Source organism: Phyllobates terribilis, unplaced genomic scaffold (genome assembly GCF_046119375.1).
Source record: "Phyllobates terribilis strain yellow unplaced genomic scaffold, ASM4611937v1 Scaffold_2__4_contigs__length_985480577, whole genome shotgun sequence".
Lineage (NCBI taxonomy): Eukaryota > Metazoa > Chordata > Amphibia > Anura > Dendrobatidae > Phyllobates > Phyllobates terribilis.
In genome coordinates, this window is record NW_027362762.1 from 984,531,252 (window position 1) to 984,559,175 (window position 27,924).

Sequence of the window (27,924 nt, forward strand, 5' to 3'; positions counted from 1 at the left end):
AAAGAAACAAAGAGTGAAAAATGTAAAGGGGTCTGAATACTTTCTGTACCCACTATATATACACTGCACAGTACCACTTCTCCTGTGTATAAACACTGCACAGTACCACTTCTCCTGTCCTGTATATATACACTGAACAGTACCACTTATCCTGTCCTGTATATATACACTGCACAGTACCACTTCTCCTGTCCTGTATATATACACTGCACAGTACCACTCCTCCTGTCCTGTATATATACACTGCACAGTACCACTCCTCCTGCCCCGTACCATTCCTATTGTCCTGTATATAAACACTGCACTGTACCACTTCACCTGTTTATACACACTGCACAGTACCACTGCTCCTGTCCTGTATATATACTGCACTATACTGTGCAGTGTATCTATACAGGACAGGAGGAGTGGTACTATGCAGTGTGTATATACAGGACAGGAGAAGTGGTACTGTGCAGTGTGTATATACAGGACAGGAGAAGTGGTACTGTGCAGTGTCCATATACAGGACAGGAGAAGTGGTACTGTGCAATGTTCATATACAGGACAGGAGATGTGGTACTGTGCAGTGTCCGTATACAGGACAGGAGAAGTGGTACTGTGCAGTGTCCATATACAGGACAGGAAAAGTGGTGCTGTGCAGTGTCCATATACAGGACAGGAAAAGTGGTGCTGTGCAGTGTCCATATACAGGACAGGAAAAGTGGTACTGTGCAGTGTCTATATACAGGGCAGGAGGAGTGGTACTGTGCAGTGTGAATATACAGGACAGGAGGAGTGGTACTGTGCAGTGTGTATATACAGGGCAGGAGGAGAGGTACTGTGCAGTGTATATATACAGGACAGGAGAAGTGGTACTGTGCAGTGTATATATACAGGACAGGAGGAGTGGTACTGTGCAGTGTATATATACAGGACAGGAGGAGTGGTACTGTGCAGTGTATATATACAGGACAGGAGGAGTGGTACTGTGCAGTGTATATATACAGGACAGGAGAAATGGTACTGTGCAGTGTATACACACAGGACAGGAGGAGTGGCGCTGAGAGTAGCACCTGCCTCCTGAGCTCCAGGACTTCCAGACGGAGGGTTGTCGTCTGCCTCTCTTCTCCCCAGGGAGAGGCAGGCTTACTGGGAGGCCGGCATGGCTTCCCAGCCTCCTATCCCCCGGTCTATGCCGGCGGGGGAGAAGGAGCCTCAACAACCGGCCCAGGAGGGAGTGAGGAGATCGGGAAGGGTGAGGAAGAATACATCCACCTGCTCCAACCCCGAGACTGTTCACCGCCAGCCCAGAGAGGGAGACCGGAGCACCCCAGGCTCCAGGAACAAGAGCCCAGCAAGATCCTGGGGGGAGATGAGCTCCAGCGAGTCCACAAGTTCCTTCTCCTCCCGAGTGGTCGCCACGTTGCGAGAGTACGAGGACGCCGGCAAAGCACTAACCCAGCTGAAAGAGGAGCTGAGGGAGGCCCGGGTCCTGAACACCCGGGCGTCCAACAAGGAAAGACCCGCGACCTCCCAGAGGGTTAAAGCCCTCAGAGACGAGGTGGTCAGGTTAGTGCTCCTCCGGGAGGGGATTGAGAAAAGCGCAGGTCCCTTCCTGGAGAGGTTTAAGAACCAGCGGCGGTTCTCAGAAATGAAGGGGTTAAACACCTCAGGAGAACCGCCAGCCGGCGTCCTTAGTGAAGAGGAGAAGGAGGATGAAGAGGTGACTGGAGTCTCAGTTGCTGGAGTCAGTGAGGGGCAGAGCCGGAGCTCAAGTGGTCTCCCTGCAGGGCAGAGTACTCCCACAGCAGAGGTTGGAGTGTCGGGGGAGGAGGAGGAAGGAGGACTGCTGAGGGAGATCCGACTGCTGGAGTCTCCAGTGGACCTGACGCGGTTTTCCTTCGGTGAGGACAAACCAGTGGAGGAGACAGGGAAGAGGAAGAAGAAGAAGACCGGAGGAGCTGCACAGGAGGTGGTGAGTTACAAGTATGTACCAATGTCTGATGTTGCGCCTGCCACCTTCTGTTTAAACCCCACCAAACCTAAAGGCACGGGCTCTGCAGTGGGCTCGAGGCAGAGGCAAGGTGGGGAGAGGAGGAGGACGTCCGGCGATGCTGCCATCTGTGCGGGGAACAGTGCAGGGGGCGAGGCTGTGGAGGTACTCACAGCGCTGGACATAGGAAGTTCTGCGGAATTTCCCGCCCTGCCCTCTGCGGCTAAGCCGGTTATCACCGGGGCTGGGGGGGCAGGGAGGGATGTGAAAAACACATCAGCAAAGAACACTGGGCACACTGCTGCGACAGGGGGGCAGTGTGCCCCAGCGCCCAAAAAGGACACTAAGACCCCAAAGTCTGTGGGTGCAGGGCGGGCAGAGGTGCTGAGAAAACAGTCTGGCCAGAACAAGGACCAAAATGCTGCAGTAGGGGGGCGGGGCGCTCCAGCAGGCTACCTGCAGAAAGCCAGCAGCAACCAAAGGGAAACGGGTGTGGTGCTGCAGGGAAAGGAGTCTCTGGAAGTGCTCCCCTCCCCCGGCCCAGCAGGTGTGAGTGCAGAGACACCAGACACAAGGGAGGAAGGAATGGAGGTGACTGTGGAAGGTGCAGAGAACAGCAGAGGTAATGGGGTGACAAGTAAAGGGAATGGAAATAGTGGTGTAGTGAATGATGGGAGTAATGGTGGAGCAGATGGTGAGAGTAATGGTGGAGCAGATGATGAGAGTAGTAGGAATGGTGGAATTAGTGGTACAGTGAATGATGATGCAGCAAATGGTGGGGGTAGTGGTGCATTGAATGATGATGTAGCAAATGGTGGGGGTAGTGGTGCAGTGAATGATGATGTAGCAAATGGTGGGGGTAGTGGTGGAATGAATGCTGGGAGTTGTGGGAATGGTGGGAGTTGTGGTGTAGCAAATGTTGGGGGTAGTGGTGTAATGAATGGTGGGAGTAATGGTCCTGCGATTGGTGTGAGTAGTAGTGGAGTGAACGATGGGAGTAATGGTCCTGCGAATGGTGTGAATAGTACTGGAGTGAATGGTGGGAGCAGCACTGGTGTTGGTGGGGGGGAAGTAGGCGCTGGTCCCGCTGCCCCCCCAGCATTGGCGGGGGCTTCAGCCCAAAGCTATTCAGGAGCTGTCAGTGCTGGGGGTAGTAGTGCACCCTCGTCTGGTGGCCCTGGGGATGGTGACTTGCAACAGCAGCTCCTGGACGCCCTGAGGAGAGGGGAGAGCTCCATCACTGTAGAGGGGAGGGAGGTTGATCTGTCTTTCTGGATAGAGAGACATGGTCTTTCAGCCTTCCGAGATAGAGGGGCAGAGACTGTCTGGTCTCTGCCGACAACGGGGCAGAGGAGTAACCGTAGGAACGTGGTCCGTCTCCAGTGGGTAAGCAAGGATGCCTGTCCTGATAGGTCGAAGGTGGTTGAGCTCCTGCTGGGGATGGGCTTTGCGGCATATGACATCTTTGCCTTGATCCATCCCTACGGGACCTCCTACTTCGATGTCAGCTTCGTGAGACCGGAGGGCCTTGAGCTTTTCTGGTCTCGCCATGAGCTGGCTCGGAGTCGCCCCGAATGGCATGGTCTCTTTCCCCTGGCAATAACTCGCCAAGATTCAGTCAGGAAAGTGACCGTTCTGACTAGTAACGAGTCGCTTTCCTGTATGGACATTACCACCTGGGTGAGTAGATACGGAGAGGTCACCAATATTCCCGAAAAGAATCTGGATGACCATGGTATCTGGTCAGGAGCCTGGACCTTCATGGTGAGATTGAAGGTTTCGGGAAACACTGTTACCCATATCCCCTCCTCAACCTTTTTTGGGGAGGGATAGGATCTTGATTTTCTACCGGGGGCAGCCTAAGGTCTGTCACAGGTGCGGTAGCCCCACACACTTCAGTGCGCAGTGTACCACCCAGAAATGCGCACTGTGTGGGGACCTCGGTCATCTTGCTGCTGCCTGTCGCAGGATTAGGTGTAACTTGTGTGGTGACCTCGGTCACCCGTTCAGTCGCTGTCCGCGTTCCTTCGCCAATGCGGTCCTGAAAGCGGCGAGTGTGGGACAGGCGAAAGCCGGGACTAATCTTGCCGGTGAAGGGACCAGTAGGGGCGGGGGAGGCAGGGATCCGGTGAGGAGCAAGCTGCCGCCATCCACCATCAGGCGGCAGGAGAAGCGCCATGGGGACAGGGGGCAGGGAGTAATGTCCCTAAACTCTGACCCAGGTACTTCACTTGCAGCTGAGGATCCTAAAGACAGTGAATTGAGCGAGGAAGTCAAGAGACTTGAAAGGGAAGAGCGAGAGGACGCCACGTCTTCCCAGGAACCCTCTTCTGGTGACAGTCTAGATGAGGGAGAGGGGGAGTGGTCACAGAAAAAGAAAAAGGGTAACAGAAAAACGGCCAGAGGTAGGAGGGGGACCAGGTCTCGAGTTGCCTCTTTGGAGTGCGACCCCTCTGACTCTCTGGCCGTGATCCAAGCGCCATTGGAGGGTTCAGCCGCCCCCCCTCTGGTGGATCTCTCCAACCGGTTCGGGGCTCTCCAGGACCTCCCTCTGGAGGGGGGAAGTGGGGACCCGGGGCCGGAGGTTGCGGACAAGGTGGTTGGGGCTCAGGAGATGGCTGGGTCTTCCTCTCGGGGGGCAAATACAAAGCCCTCTGGGGGGACGACTAACCCAGGACCACCAGACGAGGGCAAGAATGTATGTAAGGAGAGAATGGATGAATCTGTTTGTCTTAAGCGCACTAAAAACCCGTCATTATCAGAGGAAGAGGTTGGGACTGTCAGTGTTGGGAAGAAAAAGGCTATCTAATTCAATCAATCATGGTGGCGGCACCCACCCCGTTGACGCTGGCAACTATTAATGTTTGAAGCATAAAGTCAGATACGGCAAGGTACACGGCCTTTCATTTTCTCGGCCAACTTGACGCCGACATTTTGTTTTTGCAGGAGACCAGGTTGACCGATATATCAACCTTGCATAAAGCAAGGCGGGAGTGGAGGCATGGGCCCTCCTACTGGTCTCTTGCGGCCGAGCCGTATAGCGGGGTGGCGGTCCTTTTTAAGACCGCAGCGGTTGAATGCAGACGAGTGATCGAATTAGAAATGGGGAGATGCTTGATCCTAGATGTCTCCATGGGGGGACAAGAGCTTCGGCTCATTAACATCTATGGTTCCCAGTCCAAGTGGGACCGCAAATATCTCTTCCTGAAGATCAAACCTTTTTTATTTTCGAGTCGGCAGGTGGTCTTCGGAGGGGATTTCAACAATGTCACGAGATCCTGTGATAGAGGAGGTTCCGGAGACCGGCTGGCTTATGACTGCGTCGCGTTAAACAGGATAGTGAGTGAGGCTCGCCTGGTGGATGTCCACATCCGGCACAACCCGGGCGACACGGGATTCACCTTTTTTAGAGGTAGTCAGTGCAGGTCTAGGCTTGATAGGTTTTATTTGAAGGAGGAGGCCGTCTCTTCACCGTTGTCGGTTGTGGAGGTGGAGTTCTCCGATCACTGTTTGATTATGTTTTCTCTCAACGTTACAGAGACTCCTCGGATGGGAAGAGGCTATTGGAAGCTGAATTCGTCACTCCTTGAGGAAGAAGCTGTAAGACGGTCTTTTGAGGAATTCTTTCAGAGCCAGGTACCATTGCTGGGCCTAAGTAACACTAAGTCAGAGTGGTGGGAGATGTTCAAACATCGGGTGGCGAGATTCTTCCGGCAGCTCTCGAACCTCAGAAGCCTGAACAGGGATCGCCTGTATCAGAGCCTGAGGAGGAAACTCGAGCATCTTGTCTCGACTGGAGGTAGCCGCGAGGAGATCTCCAGAGTGAAGTCCTTGCTGAAGAGGTGTCAGTACGATAGGCACGCATCTTTGGTTTTCGAGAGGGACTACGGGAAGTACTGCTCGCCCAACCCTTACAGAAACTGTAAGATGTCAGTGAATAGTAAGATAGTGACGGGGCTGGTGGACAGTACGGGGTCCCTGAGAAGGTCCAGATCAGGGATCTTGGAGGTCGTCAGTTCCTACTACTCGCACCTCTTGGGAAGGAGGGAGCTTGATCGTGACGGGATGTCGGCTTTCCTGGCTGAATCTGTTCCTGAGCCAGGGGCTGACCTCTCGCTGGGCGATTTGGCAGAAGCGATCAAAGAAGAGGAAGTGAGACTGGCGATCGATGGGCTTAGGCCCAAAAAGTCGCCAGGTCCGGATGGCTTAACATCCGAGTTCTTTAGGACCTTTAGGGACTCTTTGGTCCCCCTCTTGACTCAGGTGTTTAACGAGTGTCTCTCCTCGGGCACTCTGCCGAGATCATTAAGGAGGTCAGCTTTGATCATTTTGTCAAAGGGTAAGGATCCGTCACGCATTGAGAACTGGCGTCCCATAGCGCTTCTCAATGTGGACAGGAAGATTTTGGCTAAGATACTTTTCAACAGGCTGGTGAAGTTTGCACCCCGGCTCCTTTCGGAGGTTCAGCACTGTTGCGTTCCTGGCCGTAGCACTTTTAGTGCTGTTCTAGGTGTCCGAGAGGCCGTGGAGCAAGGCAGGGCGGGCCTCTGGAAGGGGTTCTTGCTGACCCTGGATCAGGCAAAAGCCTTTGATCGGGTTAACCACGAGTACCTCTGGTCCACTCTTTTGAGGTATGGTCTGCCTGGAGGGTTTGTGGACTGGCTTAAGACCTTGTATGCTGGGGCTGAGACTTTCCCTCTGGTGAATGGGTGGATTGGACGACCTTTTGGGGTAGGATCCGGTGTCCGTCAGGGCTGTCCTCTTAGCCCTTTGCTTTACGCGTTTGCGATCGATCCCTTCCTCAGAGGGATCGATTGTGGACCATTGGCGGGGGTGCGGATGGGCGGGGCGGCGCCGGAGGCTATCCTGAGGGTCGTGGCCTACGCGGACGATGTCACCGTCATTGTTTCTTCGCAAGAGGAGGCAGCAGCGGTGATGTCAGAAGTGGAGCGCTACTCTGAGGCATCCGGGTCCAAGGTCAACCAGGATAAGTGTGAGAGTCTCTGGCTGGGAGGCGGAGATCCCGGGTTTGATCTTCCGGACACCCTCCCCGAACCCCAAGAACATGCCAAAGTCCTGGGCATCGAATTCGGCCAGGGTGATTACCCCACGAAAAACTGGGAAGGCAGAATCAAAGGTGTCGCCCAAAGAGTGGACCAATGGAGGGGTTTGTCTTTGACCCTGAGGGAAAGGGTTGGCCTGTGCAAAGCTTTCCTGCTCCCCTTGCTAATCTACCTGGGCAGCGTCTGTGTCTTGCCAGAGCCTCTCTGGACACGGGTCTACAGTCTATTCTTCCAGATGTTATGGGGGAACAGACTGAACCTAGTCAAGCGGGAGGTCACTTACCGCACGAGGAGACTAGGGGGTTTGAATATGGTGAACCCCGTGGTGTTCCTACTGAACACCTTCTTGAAAGTGAACGTGGCAAACCTCTGGAAAGAGAGGGCTCCTCCATGGGTATTCTCCTGCAAGGGATGGTTTCAGCCTTTCTTCCAGGAATGGGAGACAGGGGGAAGATTGAAGGATCTTCGCACACCACACGGGCATCTCCCGGCTTATGTTACCCCGGTTCTGAAAATGATCCTCCGGTGGGGTCTGGGAATGTGGGAGGTGAGGTCCCTCCCGAGGAAACTCCTCGATATGAGGGTCTTGCTTTCTCATTTTCAGAGTCCATTGGCCCTCAAAGACTGCCCAAGTCGGGATCTGGAGGTTGGGTTGAGTTTGTTAAATTCTAGCAGGATCCCCGAGAAGTACTGGGACTTGACTTGGCGCTGCTTCCATGGTAAGCTGTGTGTGAGGGACAATTTGAAGTTCAGGAGCTCCGAGGACAGGAATTGCCCCCGTGAGGCTTCTGCTAACGTGCTGGAAAGCATGGAGCACTTCCTGCTTCATTGTCCCTTTAATACAGAGGTGTACAACAGGGTGGGGGCTTCCATTGGTTGGCCGCGGCTGGCTACTCTGTCCTACGCCGGGTGGGCCTATGGAGCGTTCGGAGACCTTGGGAGAAGGGACCGAGACACTTTATTTATAGTCAGCGCAGTGGTCAGGTATTTCACGTGGAACGCACGAGTTTCAGTCTCGACGCAGAGTAAAATCCTCCATGTAGATGAAGTTTGTAGGAACATCCTAGGTGACCTGGTGAAGGTACGTTCTCTGGAGTATGAAAGACTGGGTGCCCGGAGGGCGGCCCGTCTCTGGAGGGGCTTTTCCTTCAGGGTGCCTTAGTCCGGTAGTACTCCTATATCCTGGTGGTGGGCTGATGTCTTTCCACCCTAGATTTTTGTTTTGTATTTCTGTCTCCTGAATAGAAGGTTTGCCGGCATCGAACTTGAGCCTTGGATGGTGAGTGTGTAGGTTGTGTTCTGTATATATTGTATATAATGTATAATAGGGGGTTTTAGTTAGGTTGGGTGGGGGATTTTGGGGATTTCTTCATCAGTGGTGATAAGAGGACTGATCTGGCCTGGTCCAGGCCCCACCTGGGGAAAAACTTTGCGGCCTGATCCTAGCTCGGAGTAATCCTGAACTTTGTGGCCAGAGCTGGATCAGGGGTGGCGGGATAGTTAGTGTAGGGCTGTGTTTTATATATATATATATTAAAAAATTACAACAAAAAAAGAAAAAAAAAAAAAAAGGTTTAAAATTGTCCATGTCACTATTGTGTATATTGTTATTTTTGGTTTTCTGTGGTGTGAATGAGGTGCGGTGAGGGTGTGACTGTAAGGTCAGGCAGTGGGACCAGTAGGTTAGTGTTAGTTTCCGGATGTATATACGTTATATTAGGTTTAGTGTTTTATTGTATATAATCTTGTATATAGGACGGTGTTTTATGTGTATATAGGACGGTGTGAGCATTGTGTGGGATTGTATATAGTAGTATGAATGAAGCTGGGCCGGGGGTTTTATAGGTTTTATAATATTTATTTCTTGTATATATATATATATATATTCCTGCGGTGATTTATTTTGTTTCTATTTTCTGTGATTTGTCGTCTTGTTTTGTTCTTATGTTCGGTGTCCTGTAATGTATTATTGTTCTGTCATGTACTGTACTTATTCAATCAATAAAAAAAAAGACCTGCAGTGTATATATACAGGACAAGAGGAGTGGTACTGTGCAGTGTATATATATACAGGGCAGGAGGAGTGGTACTGTGCAGTGTATATATACAGGACAGGAGGAGTGGTACTGTGCAGTGTATATATACAGGACAGGAGGAGTGGTACTGTGCAGTGTATATATACAGGACAGGAGGAGTGGTACTGTGCAGTGTATATATACAGGACAAGAGGAGTGGTACTGTGCAGTGTATATATACAGGACAAGAGGAGTGGTACTGTGCAGTGTATATATACAGGAGGAGTGGTACTGTGCAGTGTATATATACAGGACAGGAGGAGTGGTACTGTGCAGTGTATATATACAGGACAAGAGGAGTGGTACTGTGCAGTGTATTTATACAGGACAAGAGGAGTGGTACTGTGCAGTGTATTTATACAGGAGGAGTGGTACTGTGCAGTGTATATATACAGGACAGGAGGAGTGGTACTGTGCAGTGTATATATACAGGACAGGAGGAGTGGTACTGTGCAGTGTATATATACAGGACAGGAGAAATGGTACTGTGCAGTTTATATATACAGGACAGGAGGAGTGGTACTGTGCAGTGTATATATACAGGACAGGAGGAGTGGTACTGTGCAGTGTATATATACAGGACAGGAGAAGTGGTACTGTGCAGTGTATATATACAGGACAGGAGGAGTGGTACTGTGCAGTGTATATATACAGGACAGGAGGAGTGGTACTGTGCAGTGTATATATACAGGACAGGAGAAGTGTACTGTGCAGTGTATATATACAGGACATGAGAAGTGTACTGTGCAGTGTATATATACAGGACAGGAGGAGTGTACTGTGCAGTGTATATATACAGGACAGGAGGAGTGGTACTGTGCAGTGTATATATACAGGACAGGAGAAGTGGTACTGTGCAGTGTATATATACAGGACAGGAGAAGTGGTACTGTGCAGTGTATATATACAGGACAGGAGAAGTGGTACTGTGCAGTGTATATATACAGGACAGGAGAAGTGGTACTGTGCAGTGTATATATATATATACAGGACAGGAGAAGTGGTACTGTGCAGTGTATATATACAGGACAGGAGGAGTGGTACTGTGCAGTGTATATATACAGGACAGGAGAAATGGTACTGTGCAGTGTATATATACAGGACAGGAGGAGTAGTACTGTGCAGTGTATATATACAGGACAGGAGGAGTAGTACTGTGCAGTGTATATATACAGGACAGGAGAAGTGGTACTGTGCAGTGTATATATACAGGACAGAAGGAGGGGTACTGTGCAGTGTATATATACAGGACAGGAGGAGTGGTACTGTGCAGTGTATATATACAGGACAGGAGGAGTGATACTGTGCAGCGGATATATACAGGACAGGAGAGGTGGTACTGTGCAGTGTATATATACAGGACAGCAGAAGTGTACCGTGCAGTGTATATATACAGGACAGGAGGAGCGGTACTGTGCAGTGTATATATACAGGAGAGGAGGAGTGGTACTGTGCAGTGTACATATGCAGGAGAGGAGGAGCGGTACTGTGCAGTGTATATATACAGGACAGGAGGAGTGGTACTGTGCAGTGTATATATACAGGACAGGAGAAGTGGTACTGTGCAGTGTATATATACAGGACAGGAGGAGTGGTACTGTGCAGTGTATATATACAGGACAGGAGGAGTGGTACTGTGCAGTGTATATATACAGGACAGGAGGAGTGGTACTGTGCAGTGTATATATACAGGACAGGAGGAGTGGTACTGTGCAGTGTATATATACAGGACAGGAGGAGTGGTACTGTGCAGTGTATATATACAGGACAGGAGGAGTGGTACTGTGCAGTGTATATATACAGGACAGGAGGAGTGGTACTGTGCAGTGTATATATACAGGACAGGAGGAGTGGTACTGTGCAGTGTATATATACAGGACAGGAGGAGTGGTACTGTGCAGTGTATATATACAGGATAGGAGGAGTAGTACTGTGCAGTGTATATATACAGGATAGGAGGAGTAGTACTGTGCAGTGTATATATACAGGATAGGAGGAGTAGTACTGTGCAGTGTATATATACAGGACAGGAGGAGTGATACTGAGCAGTGTATATATACAGGACAGGAGAAGTGGTACTGTGCAGTGTATATATACAGGACAGAAGAAGTGGTACTGTGCAGTGTATATATACAGGACAGGAGGAGTGGTACTGTGCAGTGTATATATACAGGACAGGAGGAGTGGTACTGTGCAGTGTATATATACAGGACAGTAGAGGTGGTACTGTGCAGTGTATATATACAGGACATAAGAGGTGGTACTGTGCAGTGTAAATATACAGGACATAAGAGGTGGTACTGTGCAGTGTATATATACAGGACAGGAGAGGTGGTACAGTGCAGTGTATATATACAGGATAGGAGAGGTGGTACTGTGCAGTGTATATATACAGGATAGGAGAAGTGGTACTGTGCAGTGTATATATACAGGACAGGAGAGGTGGTACTGTGCAGTGTACATATACAGGACAGGAGAAGTGGTACTGTGCAGTGTACATAAACAGGATAGGAGAAGTGTACTGTGCAGTGTGTATATACAGGACAGGAGAGGTGGTACTGTGCAGTATATATACAGGACAGGAGAAGTGGTACTGTGCAGTGTATATAGACAGGACAGGAGAAGTGTACTGTGCAGTGTGTATATACAGGAGGAGTGGTACTGTGCAGTGTATATATACAGGACAGGAGGAGTGGTACTGTGCAGTGTATATATACAGGACAGGAGAAGTGGTACTGTGCAGTGTGTATATACAGGACAGGAGTAGTAGTACTGTGCAGTGTATATATACAGGACAAGAGGAATGGTACTGTGACGTGTATATATACAGGAGAAGTGGTACTGTGCAGTGTATATATACAGGACAGGAGGAGGGGTACTGTGCAGTGTATATATACAGGACAGGAGGAGTGGTACTGTGCAGTGTATATATACAGGAGGAGGGGTACTGTGCAGTGTATATATACAGGACAGGAGGAGTGGTACTGTGCAGTGTATATATACAGGACAGGAGGAGTGGTACTGTGCAGTGTATACACACAGGACAGGAGGAGTGGTGCTGAGAGTAGCACCCGCCTCCTGAGCTCAAGCACTTCCAGGAGGAGGGTCGTCATCTGCCTCTCTTCTCCCCAGGGAGAGGCAGGCCTACTGGGAGGCCGGCATGGCTTCCCAGCCTCCTATCCCCCGGTCTATGCCGGCGGGGGAGAAGGAGCCTCAACAACCGGCCCAGGAGGGAGTGAGGAGATCGGGAAGGGTGAGGAAGAATACATCCACCTGCTCCAACCCCGAGACTGTTCACCGCCAGCCCAGAGAGGGAGACCGGGGCACCCCAGGCCCCAGGAACAAGAGCCCAGCAAGATCCTGGGGGGAGATGAGCTCCAGCGAGTCCACAAGTTCCTTCTCCTCCCGAGTGGTCGCCACGTTGCGAGAGTACGAGGACGCCAGCAAAGCACTAACCCAGCTGAAAGAGGAGCTGAGGGAGGCCCGGGTCCTGAACACCCGGGCGTCCAACAAGGAAAGACCCGCGACCTCCCAGAGGTTTAAAGCCCTCAGAGACGAGGTGGTCAGGTTAGTGCTCCTCCGGGAGGGGATTGAGAAAAGCGCAGGTCCCTTCCTGGAGAGGTTTAAGAACCAGCGGCGGTTCTCAGAAATGAAGGGGTTAAACACCTCAGGAGAACCGCCAGCAGGAGGAGGAGGATGAAGAGGTGACTGGAGTCTCATTTGCTGGAGCCAGTGAGGGGCAGAGCCGGAGCTCAAGTGGTCTCCCTGCAGGGCAGAGGACTCCGACAGCAGAGGCTGGAGTGTCGGGGGAGGAGGAGGAAGGAGGACTGCTGAGGGAGATCCGACTGCTGGAGTCTCCAGTGGACCTGACGCGGTTTTCCTTCGGTGAGGACAAACCAGTGGAGGAGACCAAGAGGAGGAAGAGGAAGACCGGAGGAGCTGCACAGGAGGTGGTGAGTTACAAGTATGTACCAATGTCTGATGTTGCGCCTGCCACCTTCTGTTTAAACCCCACCAAACCTAAAGGCACGGGCTCTGCAGTGGGCTCGAGGCAGAGGCAAGGTGGGGAGAGGAGGAGGACGTCCGGCGATGCTGCCATCTGTGCGGGGAACAGTGCAGGGGGCGAGGCTGTGGAGGTACTCACAGCGCCGGACATAGGAAGTTCTGTGGAGTTTCCCACCCTGCCCTCTGCGGCTAAGCCGGTTATCACCGGGGCTGGGGGGGCAGGGAAGGATGTGAAAAACACATCTGCAAAGAACACTGGGCACACTGCTGCGACAGGGGGGCAGTGTGCCCCAGCGCCCAAAAAGGACACTAAGACCCCAAAGTCTGTGGGTGCAGGGCGGGCAGAGGTGCCGAGAAAACAGTCTGGTCAGAACAAGGACCAAAATGTTGCAGTAGGGGGGCGAGGCGCTCCAGCAGACGACCTGCAGAAAGCCAGCAGCAAACAAAGGGAAACGGGTGTGGTGCTGCAGGGAAAGGAGTCTCTGGGAGTGCTCCCCTCCCCCGGCCCAGCAGGTGTGAGTGCAGAGACACCAGACACAAGGGAGGAAGGAATGGAGGTGACTGTGGAAGGTGCAGAGAACAGCAGAGGTAATGGGGTGACAAGTAAAGGGAATGGAAATAGTGGTGCAGTGAATGATGGGAGTAATGGTCGAGCAGATGGTGAGAGTAATGGTGGAGCAGATGATGAGAGTAGTAGGAATGGTGGAATTAGTGGTACAGTGAATGATGATGCAGCAAATGGTGGGGGTAGTGGTGCAGTGAATGATGATGTAGTAAATGGTGGGGGTAGTGGTGGAATGAATGCTGGGAGTTGTGGGAATGGTGGGAGTTGTGGTGTAGCAAATGTTGGGGGTAGTGGTGTAATGAATGGTGGGAGTAATGGTCCTGCGAATGGTGTGAATAGTACTGGAGTGAATGGTGGGAGCAGCACTGGTGTTGGTGGGGGGGAAGTAGGCGCTGGTCCCGCTGCCCTCCCAGCATTGGCGGGGGCTTCAGCCCAAAGCTATTCAGGAGCTGTCAGTGCTGGGGGTGGTAGTGCCCTGGGGATGGTGACTTGCAACAGCAGCTCCTGGACGCCCTGAGGAGAGGGGAGAGCTCCATCACTGTAGAGGGGAGGGAGTTTGATCTGTCTTTCTGGATAGAGAGACATGGTCTTTCAGCCTTCCGAGATAGAGGGGCAGAGACTGTCTGGTCTCTGCCGACAACGGGGCAGAGGAGTAACCGTAGGAACGTGGTCCGTCTCCAGTGGGTAAGCAAGGATGCCTGTCCTGATAGGTCGAAGGTGGTTGAGCTCCTGCTGGGGATGGGCTTTGCGGCATATGACATCTTTGCCTTGATCCATCCCTACGGGACCTCCTACTTCGATGTCAGCTTCGTGAGACCGGAGGGCCTTGAGCTTTTCTGGTCTCGCCATGAGCTGGCTCGGAGTCGCCCCGAATGGCATGGTCTCTTTCTCCTGGCAATAACTCGCCAAGATTCAGTCAGGAAAGTGACCGTTTTGACTAGTAACGAGTCGCTTTCCTGTATGGACATTACCACCTGGGTGAGTTGATACGGAGAGGTCACCAATATTCCCGAAAAGAATCTGGATGACCATGGTATCTGGTCAGGGGCCTGGACCTTCATGGTGAGATTGAAGGTTTCGGGAAACACTGTTACCCATATCCCCTCCTCAACCTTTTTGGGGAGGGATAGGATCTTGATTTTCTACCGGGGGCAGCCTAAGGTCTGTCACAGGTACGGTAGCCCCACACACTTCAGTGCGCAGTGTACCACCCAGAAATGCGCACTGTGTGGGGACCTTGGTCATCTTGCTGCTGCCTGTCACAGGATTAGGTGTAACTTGTGTGGTGACCTCGGTCACCCGTTCAGTCGCTGTCCGCGTTCCTTCGCCAATACGGTCCTGAAAGCGGCGAGAGCGGGACAGGCGAAAGCCGGGACTAATCTTGCCGGTGAAGGGACCAGTAGGGGCGGGGGAGGCAGGGAACCGGTGAGGAGCAAGCTGCCGCCATCCACCATCAGGCGGCAGGAGCAGCGCCGTGGGGACAGGGGGCAGGGAGTATTGTCCCTAAACTCTGACCCAGGTACTTCACTTGCAGCTGAGGATCCTAAAGACAGCGAATTGAGCGAGGAAGTCAAGAGACTTGAAAGGGAAGCGAGAGGACGCCACGTCTTCCCAGGAACCCTCTTCTGGTGACAGTCTAGATGAGGGAGAGGGGGAGTTGTCACAGAAAAAGAAAAAGGGTAACAGGAAAACGGCCAGAGGTAGGAGGGGGACCAGGTCTCGAGCTGCCTCTTTGGAGTGCGACCCCTCTGACTCTCTGGCCATGATCCAAGCGCCATTGGAGTGTTCAGCCACCCCCCTTCTGGTGGATATCTCCAACCGGTTCGGGGCTCTCCAGGACCTCACTCTGGAGGGGGGAAGTGGGGACCCGGGGCCGGAGGTTGCGGACAAGGTGGTTGGGGCTCAGGAGATGGCTGGGTCTTCCTCTCGGGGGGCAAATACAAAGCCCTCTGGGGGAACGACTAACCCAGGACCACCAGACGAGGGCAAGAAAGTATGTAAGCAGAGAATGGACGAGTCTGTTTGTCTTAAGTGCACTAAAAACCCGTCATTATCAGAGGAAGAGGTTGGGACTGTCAGTGGTGGGAAGAAAAAGGCTATCTAATTCAATCAATCATGATGGCGGCACCCACCCCGTTGATGCTGGCAACTATTAATGTTTGCAGCATAAAGTCAGATGCGGCAAGGTACACGGCCTTTCATTTTCTCGGCCAACTTGACGCCGACATTTTGTTTTTGCAGGAGACCAGGTTGACCGATATATCAACCTTGCATAAAGCAAGGCGGGAGTGGAGGCATGGGCCCTCCTACTGGTCTCTTGCGGCCGAGCCGTATAGCGGGGTGGCGGTCCTTTTTAAGACCGCAGCAGTTGAATGCAGACGAGTGATCGAATTAGAAATGGGGAGATGCTTGATCCTAGATGTCTCCATGGGGGGACAAGAGCTTCGGCTCATTAACATCTATGGTCCCCAGTCCAAGTGGGACCGCAAATGTCTCTTCCTGAAGATCAAACCTTTTTTATTTTCGAGTCGGCAGGTGGTCTTCGGAGGGGATTTCAACAATGTCACGAGATCCTGTGATAGAGGAGGTTCCGGAGACCGGCTGGCTTATGACTGCATTGCGTTAAACAGGATAGTGAGTGAGGCTCGCCTGGTGGATGTCCACATCCGGCACAACCCGGGCGACACGGGATTCACCTTTTTTAGAGGTAGTCAGTGCAGGTCTAGGATAGACAGGTTTTATTTGAAGGAGGAGGCCGTCTCTTCACCGTTGTCAGTTGTGGAGGTGGAGTTCTCTGATCACTGTTTGATTATGTTTTCTCTGAATGTTAGAGACTCCTCGGATGGGAAGAGGTTATTGGAAGCTGAATTCGTCACTCCTTGAGGAAGAAGCTGTAAGACGGTCTTTTGAGGAATTCTTTCAGAGCCAGGTACCATTGCTGGGCCTAAGTAACACTAAGTCAGAGTGGTGGGAGATGTTCAAACATCGGGTGGCGAGATTCTTCCGGCAGCTCTCGAACCTCAGAAGCCTGAACAGGGATAGCCTGTATCAGAGCCTGAGGAGGAAACTCGAGCATCTTGTCTCGACTGGAGGTAGCCGCGAGGAGATCTCCAGAGTGAAGTCCTTGCTGAAGAGGTGTCAGTACGATAGGCACGCATCTTTGGTTTTCGAGAGGGACTACGGGAAGTACTGCTCGCCCAACCCTTACAGAAACTGTAAGATGTCAGTGAATAGTAAGATAGTGACGGGGCTGGTGGACAGTACGGGGTCCCTGAGAAGGTCCAGATCAGGGATCTTGGAGGTCGTCAGTTCCTACTACTCGCACCTCTTGGGAAGGAGGGAGCTTGATCGTGACGGGATGTCGGCTTTCCTGGCTGAATCTGTTCCTGAGCCAGGGGCTGACCTCTCGCTGGGCGATTTGGCAGAAGCGATCAAAGAAGAGGAAGTGAGACTGGCGATTGATGGGCTTAGGCCCAAAAAGTCGACAGGTCCGGATGGCTTAACATCAGAGTTCTTTAGGGACTCTTTGGTCCCCCTCTTGACTCAGGTGTTTAACGAGTGTCTCTCCTCGGGCACTCTGCCGAGATCATTAAGGAGGTCAGCTTTGATCATTTTGTCAAAGGGTAAGGATCCGTCACGCATTGAGAACTGGCGTCCCATAGCGCTTCTCAATGTGGACAGGAAGATTTTGGCTAAGATACTTTTCAACAGGCTGGTGAAGTTTGCACCCCGGCTCCTTTCGGAGGTTCAGCACTGTTGCGTTCCTGGCCGTAGCACTTTTAGTGCTGTTCTAGGTGTCCGAGAGGCCGTGGAGCAAGGCAGGGCGGGCCTCTGGAAGGGGTTCTTGCTGACCCTGGATCAGGCAAAAGCCTTTGATCGGGTTAACCACGAGTACTTCTGGTCCACTCTTTTGAGGTATGGTCTGCCTGGAGGGTTTGTGGACTGGCTTAAGACCTTGTATACAGGGGCTGAGACTTTCCCTCTGGTGAATGGGTGGATTGGACGACCTTTTGGGGTAGGATCCGGTGTCCGTCAGGGCTGTCCTCTTAGCCCTTTGCTTTACGCGTTTGCGATCGATCCCTTCCTCAGAAGGATCGATTGTAGACCGTTGGCGGGGGTGCGGATGGGCGGGGCGGCGCCGGAGACTATCCTGAGGGTGGTGGCCTACGCGGACGATGTCACCGTCTTTGTTTCTTCGCAAGAGGAGGCAGCAGCGGTAATGTCAGAAGTGGAGCGCTACTCGGAGGCATCCGGGTCCAAGGTCAGCCAGGATAAGTGTGAGAGTCTCTGGCTGGGAGGCGGAGATCCCGGGTTTGATCTTCCGGACACCCTCCCCGAACCCCAAGAACATGCCAAAGTCCTGGGCATCGAATTCGGCCAGGGTGATTACCCCACGAAAAACTGGGAAGGCAGAATCAAAGGTGTCGCCCAAAGAGTGGACCAATGGAGGGGTTGGTCTTTGACCCTGAGGGAAAGGGTTGGCCTGTGCAAAGCTTTCCTGCTCCCCTTGCTAATCTACCTGGGCAGCGTCTGTCTTGCCAGAGCCTCTCTGGACACGGGTCTACAGTCTGTTCTTCCAGATGTTATGGGGGAACAGACTGAACCTAGTCAAGCGGGAGGTCACTTACCGCACGAGGAGACTAGGGGGTTTGAATATGGTGAACCCCGTGGTGTTCCTAGTGAACACTTTCTTGAAGGTGAACGTGGCAAACCTCTGGAAAGAGAGGGCTCCTCCGTGGGTATTCTCCTGCAAGGGATGGTTTCAGCCTTTCTTCCAGGAATGGGAGACAGGGGGAAGATTGAAGGATCTTCGCACACCACACGGGCATCTCCCGGCTTATGTTACCCCGGTTCTGAAAATGATCCGCCGGTGGGGTCTGGGAATGTGGGAGGTGAGGTCCCTCCCGAGGAAACTCCTCGATATGAGGGTCTTGCTTTCTCATTTTCAGAGTCCATTGGCCCTCAAAGACTGCCCAAGTCGGGATCTGGAGGTTGGGTTGAGTTTGTTAAATTCTACCAGGATCCCCGAGAAGTACTGGGACTTGACTTGGCGCTGCTTCCATGGTAAGCTGTATGTGAGGGACAATTTGAAGTACAGGAGCTCCGAGGACAGGAATTGCCCCCGTGAGGCTTGTGCTAACGTGCTGGAAAGCATGGAGCACTTCCTGCTTCATTGTCCCTTTAATACAGAGGTGTACAACAGGGTGGGGGCTTCCATTGGTTGGCCGCGGCTGGCTACTCTGTCCTACGCCGGGTGGGCCTATGGAGCGTTCGGAGACCTTGGGAGAAGGGACCGAGACACTTTATTCATAGTCAGCGCAGTGGTGAGGTATTTCACGTGGAACGCACGAGTTTTAGTCTCGACGCAGAGTAAAATCCTCCATGTAGATGAAGTCTGTAGGAACATCCTAGGTGACCTGGTGAAGGTACGTTCTCTGGAGTATGAAAGACTGGGTGCCCGGAGGGCGGCCCGTCTCTGGAGGGGCTTTTCCTTCAGGGTGCCTTAGTCCGGTAGTACTCCTATATCCTGGTGGTGGGCCGATGTCTTTTCACCCTAGATTTTTGTTTTGTATTTCTGTCTCCTGGATAGAAAGTTTGCCGGCATCGAACTTGAGCCTTGGATGGTGAGTGTGTAGGTTGTGTTCTGTATATATTGTATATAATGTATAATAGGGGGTTTTAGTTAGGTTGGGTAGGAGATTTGGGGGGGTTTTCATCGGCGGTGATAAGAGGACTGATCTGGCCTGGTCCAGGCCCCGCCTGGGGAAAAACTTTGGGGCCTGATCCTAGCTCGGAGTAATCCTGAACTTTGTGGCCAGAGCTGGATCAGGGGTGGCGGGATAGTTAGTGTAGGGCTGTGTTTTATGTATATATATTAAAAATTACAAAAAAAAATATAAAAAAAAAAAAAAAAAAAAAAAAAAAAAAAAATTGTTCATGTCACTATTGTATATATTGTTATTTTTGGTTTTCTGTGGTGTGAATGAGGTGCGGTAAGGGGGTGACTAAGGTCAGGCAGTGGGACCAGTAGGTTAGTGTTAGTTCCCGGTTGTATATACGTTATATTAGGTTTAGTGTTTTATTGTATATAATCTTGTATATAGGATGGTGTTTTATGTGTATATAGGACGGTGTGAGTGTTGTGTGGGATTGTATATAGTAGTATGAATGAAGCTGGGCCGGGGGTTTTATAGGTTTTATAATATTTATTTCCTGTATATATATATATATATTCCTGCGGTGATTTATTTTGTTTCAATTTTCTGTGATTTGTCGTCTTGTTTTGTTCTTATGTTCGGTGTCCTGTAATGTATTATTGTTCTGTCATGTACTGTACTTATTCTATCAATAACAAAAAGACCTGCAGTGTATATATACAGGACAGGAGGAGTGGTACTGTGCAGTGTATATATACAGGACAGGAGGAGTGGTACTGTGCAGTGTATATATACAGGACAGGAGGAGTGGTACTGTGCAGTGTATACATACAGGACAGGAGGAGTGGTACTGTGCAGTGTATATATACAGGACAGGAGGAGTGGTACTGTGCAGTGTATATATACAGGACAGGAGGAGTGGTACTGTGCAGTGTATATATACAGGACAGGAGGAGTGGTACTGTGCAGTGTATATATACAGGACAAGAGAGGTGGTACTGTGCAGTGTATATATACAGGACAAGAGAGGTGGTACTGTGCAGTGTATATATACAGGACAGGAGAAATGTACTGTGCAGTGTATATATACAGGACAGGAGGAGTGGTACTGTGCAGTGTATATATACAGAACAGGAGAAGTGGTACTGTGCAGTGTGTATGTATACAGGACAGGAGGAGTGGTACTGTGCAGTGTATATATACAGGACAAGAGAGGTGGTACTGTGCAGCGTATATATACAGGATGAGTGGTACTGTGCAGTGAATATATACAGGACAGGAGGAGTGGTACTGTGCAGTGTATATATACAGAAAAGGAGGAGTGGTACTGTGCAGTGTATATATACAGGACAGGAGAGGTGGTACTGTGCAGTGTATATATACAGGACAGGAGGAGTGGCACTGTGCAGTGTGTATATACAGGAGGAGTGGTACTGTGCCTTTTCGGTACAATACACGCACATGGTGGCAGCACTGTTGGTGATTGGTTGCAGTAGTTCCGCTCGGTGTCAGGAGGGGCAGGGTCAGGAGGACATGCTCCAGGATGTGGTACAGGACGTGGCTGCCGCAGTGTCATGGTGACCGCACAGCATCTGTGGGGAGGATCATACAGAAGTGTAGACCTGTGAGCGGCTCCATGATGACGCTACCATTACTTAATTATTGGCGCCATTTTATAACCAGTTTCATCAGAGCTGTGATGTTCCAGTATACGGGGGGGGGGGGGGGGGGATCTAACACTACCAGTATATGGGGGGGGGGTATATAACACTACCAGTATACGGGGGGGGGGTATATAACACTACCAGTATACGGGGGGGGGGTATATAACACTACCAGTATACGGGGGGGGGTATATAACACTACCAGTATACGGGGGGGGAGTATATAACACTACCAGTATACGGGGGGGGAGTATATAACACTACCAGTATACGGGGGGGGAGTATATAACACTACCAGTATACGGAGGGGGGGGGTATATAACACTACCAGTATACGGAGGGGGGGGTATATAACACTACCAGTATACGGAGGGGGGGGTATATAACACTACCAGTATACGGGGGGGAGGGAGTATATAACACTACCAATATACGGGGGGGAGGGAGTATATAACACTACCAGTATACGGGGGGGAGGGAGTATATAACACCACCAGTAAACGGTGGGGAGGGAGTATATAACACCACCAGTAAACGGTGGGGAGGGAGTATATAACACTACCAGTATACGGGGGGGGGGGTGTATAACACTACCAGTATACGGGGGGTTGGGTATATAACACTACCAGTATACGGGGGGGTATATGACACTACCAGTATACGGGGGGGGGTATATAACACTACCAGTATACGGGAGGGAGTATATAACACTACCAGTATACGGGAGGGAGTATATAACACTACCAGTATATGGGAGGGAGTATATAACACTACCAGTATACGGGGGGGAGTATATAACACTACCAGTATACGGGGGGGGGTGTATAACACTACCAGTATACGGGGGGGGGTGTATAACACTACCAGTATATGGGGGGGGGTATATAACACTACCAGTATACGGGGGGGGTATATAGCGCTACCAGTATACGGGGGGGGGTATATAACACTACCAGTATACGGGGGGGGTATATAACACTACCAGTATACGGGGGGGTATATAACACTACCAGTATACGGGGGGGGGGGATATAACACTACCAGTATACGGGGGGGTATATAACACTACCAGTATAAGGGGGGGGGTATATAACACTACCAGTATACAGGGGGGGGTATATAACACTACCAGTATACGGGAAGGGGGAGTATATAACACTACCAGTATACGGGAAGGGGGAGTATATAACACTACCAGTATACGGGGGGGGGGGTATATAACACTACCAGTATACGGGGGGGGGGGATATAACACTACCAGCATACGGGGGGGTATATAACACTACCAGTATACAAGGGGGGGGGGGGGGGAGTATATAACACTACCAGTATACGGGGTGGGTATATAACACTACCAGCATACGGGGGGGGGTATATAACACTACCAGTATACAAGGGGGGGGGGGGGGGGAGTATATAACACTACCAGTATACGGGGGGGTATATAACACTACCAGTATACGGGGGGGGGGGATATAACACTACCAGTATACGGGGAGGGGGATATAACACTACCAGTATAAGGGGGGGTATATAACACCACCAGTATAAGGGGGGGGGTATATAACACTACCAGTATATGGGGGGGTATATAACACTACCAGTATATGGGGGGGGGGGGGGGGGAGTATATAACACTACCAGTAAACGGGGGGGGTATATATAATACTACCAGTATACGGGGGGGGGAGTGTATAACACTACTAGTATACGGGGGGGGGTTATATAACACTACCAGTATACGGGGGGGGGGTTATATAACAGTACCAGTATACGGGGGGGGGGGTTATATAACACTACCAGTATACGGGGGGGTATATAACACTACCAGTATACGGGGGGGTATATAACAATACCAGTATACGGGGGGGTATAGAACAATACCAGTATACGGGGGGGAGGGAGTATATAACACTACCAGTATACGGGAGGGAGGGAGTATATAACACTACCAGTATACGGGAGGGAGTATATAACACTACCAGTATACGGGGGGGAGGGAGTATATAACACTACCAGTATACGGGAGGGAGGGAGTATATAACACTACCAATATACGGGGGGGAGTATATAACACTACCAGTATACGGGAGGGAGGGAGTATATAACACTACCAGTATACGGGAGGGAGGGAGTATATAACAGTACCAGTATACGGGGGGGGGGGTTATATAACACTACCAGTATACGGGGGGGTATATAACACTACCAGTATACGGGGGGGTATATAACAATACCAGTATACGGGGGGGTATAGAACAATACCAGTATACGGGGGGGAGGGAGTATATAACACTACCAGTATACGGGAGGGAGGGAGTATATAACACTACCAGTATACGGGAGGGAGTATATAACACTACCAGTATACGGGGGGGAGGGAGTATATAACACTACCAGTATACGGGAGGGAGGGAGTATATAACACTACCAATATACGGGGGGGAGTATATAACACTACCAGTATACGGGAGGGAGGGAGTATATAACACTACCAGTATACGGGAGGGAGGGAGTATATAACACTACCAATATACGGGGGGGAGGGGTATATAACACTACCAGTATACTTGGGGGAGGGGTATATAACACTACCAGTATACGGGGGGGGTATATAACACTACCAGTATACGGGGGGGAGGGTATATAACACCACCAGTATACGGGGGGGGGACTATATAACACTACCAGTATACGGGGGGGAGGGTATATAACACTACCAGTATACGGGGGGGGGGGGGACTATATAACACTACCAGTATACGGGGGGGGTTATATAACACTACCAGTATACGGGGGGTATATAACACTACCAGTATACGGGGGGGTGGTATATAACACTACCAGTATATGGGGGGGGGTATATAACACTACCAGTATATGGGGGGGGTATATAACACTACCAGTATACGGGGGGGTTATATAACACTACCAGTATACGGGGGGTATATAACACTACCAGTATACGGGGGGGTGGTATATAACACTACCAGTATATGGGGGGGGGTATATAACACTACCAGTATATGGGGGGGTATATAACACTACCAGTATATGGGGGGTGGTATATAACACTACCAGTATATGGTGGGGGGGTATATAACACTACCAGTATACGGGGGGGTGGGGTATATAACACTACCAGTATACGGGGGGGTGTATATAACACTACCAGTATACGGGGGGGTGGGGTATATAACACTACCAGTATACGGGGGGGGGTATATAACACTACCAGTATACGGGGGGGGTGGGGTATATAACACTACCAGTATACGGGGGGGGTATATAACACTACCAGTATACGGGGGGGGTATATAACACTACCAGTATACGGGGGGGGGGTATATAACACTACCAGTATACGGGAAGGGGGAGTATATAACACTACCAGTATACGGGAAGGGGGAGTATATAACACTACCAGTATACGGGAAGGGGGAGTATATAACACTACCAGTATACGGGAAGGGGGAGTATATAACACTACCAGTATACGGGAAGGGGGAGTATATAACACTACCAGTATACGGGAAGGGGGAGTATATAACACTACCAGTATACGGGAAGGGGGAGTATATAACACTACCAGTATACGGGAAGGGGGAGTATATAACACTACCAGTATATGGGAAGGGGGAGGGTATATAACACTACCAGTATACGGGGGGGAGGGTATATAACACTACCAGTATACGGGGAGGAGGGTATATAACACTACCAGTATACGGGGAGGGGAGAGTATAGAACACTACCAGTATACAGGGGGGGGGTATATAACACTACCAGTATACAGGGGGGGGGGTGTACTCTTATCCTGTTCGTTTGATGCCGTTATCTAGAATATAATCATAAACAATTGTAGAAGAGATAAAGTGGAGCCTGGACAGCGCCCCCCCATTGTGTCGTCAGGACTGGGGAGGGTGGGGGTCCGCATTGTGTCGTCAGGACTGGGGAGGGTGGGGGTCCGCATTGTGTCGTCAGGACTGGGGAGGGTGGGGGTCCGCATTGTGTCGTCAGGATCTCCCAGGGGGGCCGTTACAGGGATCAGAGATAATCTCAGAGCTACAAGGTCCAACACAGACCAAAGCAGAGAAACTGGAGGAAGCAGCACCACGAGGAAACCGAGAAACCAGCGAGCCCCCCACGTCATGTGCGCCAGCCGAGATGCAACGTCTCACACGCACGCGCGCCAGCCGAGATGCAACGTCTCACACGCACGCGCGCCATCCGAGATGCAACGTCTCACACGCACGCGCGCCATCCGAGATGCAACGTCTCACACGCACGCGCGCCAGCCGAGATGCAACGTCTCACACGCACGCGCGCCAGCCGAGATGCAACGTCTCACACGCACGCGCGCCAGCCGAGATGCAACGTCTCACACGCACGCGCGCCAGCCGAGATGCAACGTCTCACACGCACGCGCGCCAGCCGAGATGCAACGTCTCACACGCACCCGCGCCATCCGAGATGCAACGTCTCACACGCACCCGCGCCATCCGAGATGCAACGTCTCACACGCACCCGCGCCATCCGAGATGCAATGTCTCACACGCACGCGCGTCAGCCGAGATGCAACGTCTCACACGCACGCGCGCCAGCCGAGATGCAACGTCTCACACGCACGCGCGCCAGCCGAGATACAACGTCTCACACGCACGCGCGCCAGCCGAGATGCAACGTCTCACACGCACGCGCGCCAGCCGAGATGCAACGTCTCACACGCACGCGCGCCAGCCGAGATGCAACGTCTCACACGCACGCGCGCCAGCCGAGATGCAACGTCTCACACGCACGCGCGCCAGCCGAGATGCAACGTCTCACACGCACGCGCGCCAGCCGAGATGCAATGTCTCACACGCACGCGCGCCAGCCGAGATGCAACGTCTCACACGCACGCGCGCCAGCCGAGATGCAACGTCTCACACGCACGCGCGCCAGCCGAGATGCAACGTCTCACACGCACGCGCGCCAGCCGAGATGCAACGTCTCACACGCACGCGCGCCAGCCGAGATGCAACGTCTCACACGCACGCGCGCCAGCCGAGACGCAACGTCTCACACGCACGTGCGCCAGCCGAGACGCAACGTCTCACACGCACGCACACACATGCGTTGCAGCTTAGATACGTCATACGCACTGCACCTGAGATAGACTGTTGTGCACACACACATATACACAAGCACTACGGCTGAGAAATAACATTGCGCATATAAACTTACATATACACTAGTACTCATGATACAATACTAGGACACATGAGATTGGGAGGACATAGCTGTATGAGGTTTGTATGGGGTCCCGCTGTATGAGGTTTGTATGGGGTCCTGCTGTATGGAGTCCCGCTGTATGAGGTTTTATGGGGTCCTGCTGTATGGAGTCCCGCTGTATGGAGTCCCGCTGTATGGGGTCCTGCTGTATGGGGTCCTGCTGTATGGGGTCCTGCTGTATGGGGTCCCGCTGTATGAGGTTTGTATGGGGTCCTGCTGTATGGGGTCCTGCTGTATGGGGTCCCGCTGTATGAGGTTTGTATGGGGTACTGCTGTATGGGGTCCTGCTGTATGGAGTCCCGCTGTATGAGGTTTGTATGGGGTCCTGCTGTATGGGGTCCTGCTGTATGGGGTCCTGCTGTATGGGGTCCCGCTGTATGAGGTTTGTATGGGGTACTGCTGTATGGGGTCCTGCTGTATGGAGTCCCGCTGTATGAGGTTTGTATGGGGTACTGCTGTATGGGGTCCTGCTGTATGGGGTCCTGCTGTATGGGGTACTGCTGTATGGGGTCCTGCTGTATGGGGTCCCGCTGTATGAGGTTTGTATGGGGTCCTGCTGTATGAGGTTTGTATGGGGTCCCGCTGTATGAGGTTTGTATGGGGTCCTGCTGTATGGAGTCCCGCTGTATGAGGTTTGTATGGGGTCTTGCTGTTTGGGGTCCAGCTGTAGGAGGTTTGTATGGGGTCTTGCTGTATTGGGTCCCGCTGCTTTGGGGTCCCAGTGTATAAGGTCCCCCTATGTACCTGCTGCAGGCTCCGATGTCTTCAGCTCTCGGTTTCCTGCTTGTGTGTGAGGAGTTTGTTGACTTCCTTGTGTGCAGCTCTTCCCCTAGTCCTGCCCCTCATTACCTGCCGCACCCGCCCCTGTGCTCCAGGTGGCCAGACAGGTTGGACCAGTAGCCCAAGTGTGTAGTAAGGTCAGGGGCCAGGTGTCACACCCAGAGCCTGCGTCATATCGCCCGGAATGTGCCCCATATTCACCGCCCTAAAGAATAAATAATAACTGTGCAGCTTCTAATATCCCCCACGTTCAGTGTCGCCAACCGTTATCCAGTTCCAGAACAGTCTGTACAAATACACCACTTTTTTGCCCTGTCCCGTCTGTAAAAAAAAAAAGTAAAGCGTCTGATTTTTTTGAAGCTGAAAAAACCTATACAGATTATTGTGAGAGTGATTCTCATCATCTGCCAATTCCCAGTGACGACGGCCGATCTCTGATGTCAGGATTCGGGGCTGTAGAAGCTGATCATTGATATCAGAAGGATTTATTAGGGTATTCCAATGTTTCCATAAAAACATTGTCTGTCCGCAATTTTTTGATAAGCCGCCCAGAAAAAATAAAACGTCAAATTGTTGTCCCTGATCATATTACCGCAGCCCAAGGCAGGTTCAGTCCAATTGCATAATGTATTCACAAGGTGGTCTTATAATTTGTGTCCTACTCTTGTAAGTGATGATCGGATTAGGGGAGGTGGGCATTAGGATTCGGGTTAGGGGAGGTGGGCGTTAGGATTCAGGTTAGGGGAGGTGAGCATTAGGATTCGGGCTAGGGGAGGAGGGCGTTCGTATTTGGGTTAGGAGAGGTGAACATTAGGACTCTGGTTAGGGGAGGTGGACATTAGGATTAGGGGAGGTGGGCATTGGGA

At 51.6% G+C, this 27,924-nt stretch overlaps 1 protein-coding gene across 1 annotated transcript in view; it reads right to left on the minus strand.

Annotated features, from left to right (window-relative positions):
* Positions 1–27,122, minus strand: part of SLC37A1 (solute carrier family 37 member 1) — a 147,446-nt gene extending 120,324 nt beyond the window's left edge. Inside the window, exon 1 of the mRNA XM_073668824.1 lies at positions 27,023–27,122. The gene's annotated coding sequence lies outside the window, so the exon portion shown is untranslated. The remainder of the gene's footprint in view (positions 1–27,022) is intronic.
* Positions 27,123–27,924: the final 802 nt, after the last annotated feature.